Here is a 5,566-nt window from a genome sequence, read left to right on the forward strand (position 1 = left end):
TTTATTTGTTTTTACTACAGTAAGCCCCCGCACTTGGCGAATCTCAGCTTGGCGAAATTAACTTTTGGTGGTAGAGTGGCCACGGAGCACCGAGTACACGTTTGACGATTTGAATTCAAACTTGGCGGTCCTCTGGCGGCCGCACGGCGAACCACGCGGCTCTCCGGTGTTGTCAGGCCTCTCTCTAAACCTATCAGAACGCAGTGTGAGAGTCCCCTTCAGCCATTTTGTTTGTGCTACCCTCTGTTCTGCTAGCGTGGGAACGAATTCTGGCGATTTACCGCCAACATGACCTCTACCAGCGCAACAAGTGGTACCGGTGGGGGTAAGGACAATGGCGGTGGCGGCAAGGACGAATGTAGGCGAAGGAAACTGGTGGAAAAACGGGAGTTACAGCCTTTATATTATGTCTTATTAGCTTTATTTATTGTTTATTGGTTTGTTTTGTACATGTGTTCTAATATGTGTAGGCAAGAGATTTTATTTCAGCTCGAAAGATGGTATTTTAGGGGTCAAAAGAAGGACTTTGGCAATGACCAAAGACTGATTGAGGCATTTTTTAGGTAATTTATATGGTGTAAAGAACTCGTGCTTGGCGAAATTCGCATTTGGCGGTAGTTTCGCCAGACTAATTAATTCTCCAAGTGCGGGGGCTTACTGTAATTTGATTATTATATCTCTATTTTTTTTGGGAGGGGTGAGGGGGCAGTACACTAGGGGCTCACCATCACAAGGAGTAAAAAGGATGCACTGCTTACCTCTGACCAGGCTTATTTTGCTCCATTGTTGATGAGGTCGACGGGTGTTCACTTTGCAAACTGTAACCAATCTACAAACATGACCACTGAAACTGCAAGTACAAATTAACGAATAAGCAGCTGATCTCGCTTGAGGGATGGTTCTCAAGATTGCCAGGAAGAAAGGCGACTATTTTTCCTTCACATTTTAATACTGCTACACTACGACGTTAAAATTCCTTGTAAATATGGTACATTTATTCTTCTGTCCAAATACTTCCAAAGAAATTTTTGTAGTCTAGATTTCATAAAAAATGAAAGTGCGACGAGCTTCTGACTCGAGGATTTCTACTCCGCTTTCGTCGGTTCGAATGCGCCTCATATTTTGCTTGATTACAGGTTTATTTTGGGTAAGTCTGTGTTTTCCTTTCAGCCAAAGTTGTAGGAGACTTCATTTTACGGACTTGTTTTACCACAATCACTGTGTGTCTATAAATGATAAAGAAACACAACATTTAATTAAGATTTTCGGAGCCGACATGAGCATCGTCCGATCAGAGGTGAAGGGCTGGCCTATTTTGACCAATAAATGAGTAAATAGCCAACATTTCTCGGTGAAAACTTTTTTGGAGCAGCGTGAGTCATTCTTTTCTCTAATCTACCAAAATCAAGGTCAAATTCGCTGTATTTACATAAAAAAGTGAAAGTGCGTGATGGTATGTCCGCACCGTGCGGAATTGTGCCTGTAGGAACTCTTCGAAGGTTTCAGATATTCGATAAATATTACAGTATAAGACTACTGATGATGTGTTATATACGCTCATAAGGACGATTGATGATTGTGCTTGCTCTGCTGAGGATATCAGCTCCATAGGTCACTCTGTCCGCGAAATTGAGCAAAGATAACAGAGGGGTGTGTAGCCCAGGGGATTGTTTCGCATGGAGGGAAATTTTCTCGCGCGACACCGGCTTGTGTATACGCACTGCGGAACTGCAGTACCCCTTATTTCCGCTGACATTCAATAAAATGAACTTTTTTTTCTTTAATTTTTACCTTTTACTTGTACATTATATAATCCTTCATTTTAATGTCAGTAGGCATCCTTTAGCCTACCCCTCCCCCAATTCTTTGTTTATTATGAGCGAGGGTGTATATGGTGCAAAGTAATAGGTATATACAGAACAATAATGTAACAAGGCTTTCTGAAAAATGCTATTATTTGTCCTTATTGAACAAAGCTAATCTAATTATTCGTATCAATAAATTATTACTGCTCTTGTTACATATTAGAATGGCTCTTTATATAGCTTAAAAATGCCCTCATGATTGCTAGGTTAAAGAAAAAAGAATAAACAGCTGATAAGGCTCGCCACCAATCCCAAGGGGTGCAGGAATTCAGGTTAGTCGGCCCAAATTTCTATTCTGGATTCGCCACTGCACAGACAATGCTTGACTGTGTGGACAGGCCTTTACTCAAAGATTGGTCACCCTGAGCAGATCTTACCTTTTTCCGTAGGATAACGGCTGGCTGTGTGACCAGCAGACGACCTTTAGTGAAAAAATGAATGAATGAATGAATGAACGAATGACACACACACACACACACACACACACACACACACACACACACACACACACCGCGTAGTGTAGTGGTTAGCACGCTCGGCTCACAACCGAGAGGATTCGGGTTCGAGTCCCGGGAAGCAGCGAGGCAAATGGGCAAGTCTCTTAATGTGTAGCCCATGTTCACCTAGCAGTAAGTAGGCACTGAATGTAACTCGAGTGGTAGTGGCCTCGCTTTCCCGGTGTGTGGAGTGTGTTGTGGTCTCAGTCCTACCCGAAGATCGGTCTATAAGCTCTGAGCTCGCTCCGTAATGGCGAAGACTGGCTGGGTGACCATCAGCCGACCGAGGTGAATTACAAACACACGCGCACACACTCTTAGTATAGTTTGCTATAAAATCGTTTTCTTTTACAATGACAATCGGTAATTTCTCTTTTAATGGTAACTTATATAAAATTTCATGCATTAAAATGTCTGAAATTTGTTAAATATATATATATATATATATATATAAACTTTTTTTTATGTAGAGACGAACTGACTAGGGGTATACATATATGTATATATATATATATATATATATATATATATATATATATATATATATATATATATATATATATATATATATATATATATATATATATATATATAAGATGCCATGAATAATGGAGCACTGAGGAGATGGTCCCGAACATAGTCAAAAGAGTTTCCCAAATGAATGGGATGAATGGCTTGTAACTTTCCTCTTAAGTGAGTTCAGGTAATAGGAAGATGGATGCAGACTGAACCTCGTCTGTCCAAAATCACGCTTCAGACACTGTCATGCCAAATCGACTTCGTCACAGATTATACTTACAGGCTTATATAGTTTAACGATGTCAGAATATCACTATTCAACAACCATTATAGAGTATAATATTATGTCGTGTGAAATCAATGAACTAGTGAAACTCGTGAATTTTGATTACATAAGAACATAAGAAAAGAGTGAAGCTGCAAGAGGCCGCCAGGCCTATACGAGGCAGTTCCTGTGTGCTTAAGCTACCTAATTCCATCTATCTTCCCCATCCATGAACTTATCTAACCATCTTTTAAAGCTCCCTATTGACTCAGCCCTGACTACATGACCACTGAGACCGTTCCATCCATCAACCACTCTGTTTGAAAACCAGTTTCTTCTCATTTCTTTCCTAAATCTGAATTTTTCAAGTTTAAACCCATTATTTTTGGTTCTGTCCCCGCTACTGATCCAAAGAACTTCGTTCATATCCCCTTTGTTAAAACCCTTATATTGAAGAAGAAGAAGAAGAAGAAGAAGAAAAAAAAGAAAATGATAACGCATGTCAATATATACATGAATTTAGAAAAAAAAAAAAATAATGTAAAAGACAACTAAATAGTGGCTGTCAGGGACACCCACACTATGGTGGTGATGGTGATGCGAGGACGCTGTCTGGAGACATCTCTTATCATAGTGGCCGTGCATTAATTACCCCAAACAAAATCTTACATATTTTCAAAATTCATGAAAAAGAATTATATATATATATATATATATATATATATATATATATATATATATATATATATATATATATATATATATATATATATATATATATACCCCAAAGTAATGCCACACGCAGTACCCATACACACACACACCACACACACACACACACACACACACACACACACACACACACACACACACACACACACACACACACACACACACACACACACACACACACACACACACACACACACACACACACACACACACACACACACACACACACACACTACACACACACACACACACACACACACACACACACACACACACACACACACACACACACACACACACACACACACACACACACACACACACACACAGAGCTTTTCGATGTCCTTTTAGCAACAAGAGATGGGCGTGTTGGATCGTAGTATCGCATCACACACACGTTACTTTGCACCCTAATGGTATTTGCAGGTGCTATAAACACAACATCCAGCAATGCACAACAAAATCAAAACGTTCTGGTATTTTCAACCAAAACACACCGCATTTTAGTCAAAAGAAGATAAACTCAATCTGGTTACTATGGACGCAAATGAGAGAATTTTCCTCGTTAGTGTTCACAAAACATCTATGTTGAGTGAAAACTTACAGAATCACCTTTAGGCTGGAGAGCTGCCAGCAAGCAATATACGTCATGACGAGAGATTCCAGAGTTGTCTAAAGAACTTCAAATTTCACCTGAGGATAATGGTATAATCAACTGCAACAGAAGTTTAGTAATCTACTTACAGACCATGAAAGAGTTTGCTTACTTCCTCTCGTGTGTGTGTGTGTGTGTGTGTGTGTGTGTGTGTGTGTGTGTGTGTGTCTATAGTTGTAAAATTATAAATTTGAATACTCAATGTCTCATGATGATTTCACAGTGGAGTATAAAACGCCTCAACATTTCTTTTAATGGCTTCGGCCATTAATCTGAAGTACAATGTCACTATGATGATCTTTACACAAATACATTTTGAGTTGTTGTTACCTTTGAAATTACGCTGGATGGAATGTCAGCCACCCACACCGTCTCCCTGACAGCAGGTGGTAGGACACGATGCGTCTCACCACATTCCTGACCAACGTATAAATGTCACGTTTCCTCCTGGGTGCTCTATTAAGTCTGAGCAATTCTGCAACCACCAAGGTCAGTTTGAAGAGAACTATTATTAAAAAAAAAAAAAAAATAGCGTTAATGGCATACAACTACCAACTTTCTGATCAGGAATCACCCATAAGAGTGTAAGCATTGAGCACGCAGAGTCCTTTGTTAATACTGTTTTGCATATTTTTTTATCGTTCATACCAATTCCAGTACTTTTTCCTCAAGACTTGCTTTGAAAAGTAGTTCTGATAATATTGTATCTTAAGACAAATCAGTTAGTCAGTCATCAAATCTGTCTGCACACACACACACACACACACACACACACACACACACACACACACACACACGCACGCGCATGCGCACACACACACACACACACACACACACACACACACACACACACACACACACACACGTAAACTTTATCTTCTCGTTGGCATTCATTCTCTCTCTCTCATATATATATATATATATATATATATATATATATATATATATATATATATATATATATATATATATATATATATATATATATATATATATATATATATATATCTCTTTCGCTTCTCTCTTCTCCATC

This window comes from Portunus trituberculatus, chromosome 37 (assembly GCF_017591435.1).
Source record: "Portunus trituberculatus isolate SZX2019 chromosome 37, ASM1759143v1, whole genome shotgun sequence".
Taxonomy (NCBI): domain Eukaryota; kingdom Metazoa; phylum Arthropoda; class Malacostraca; order Decapoda; family Portunidae; genus Portunus; species Portunus trituberculatus.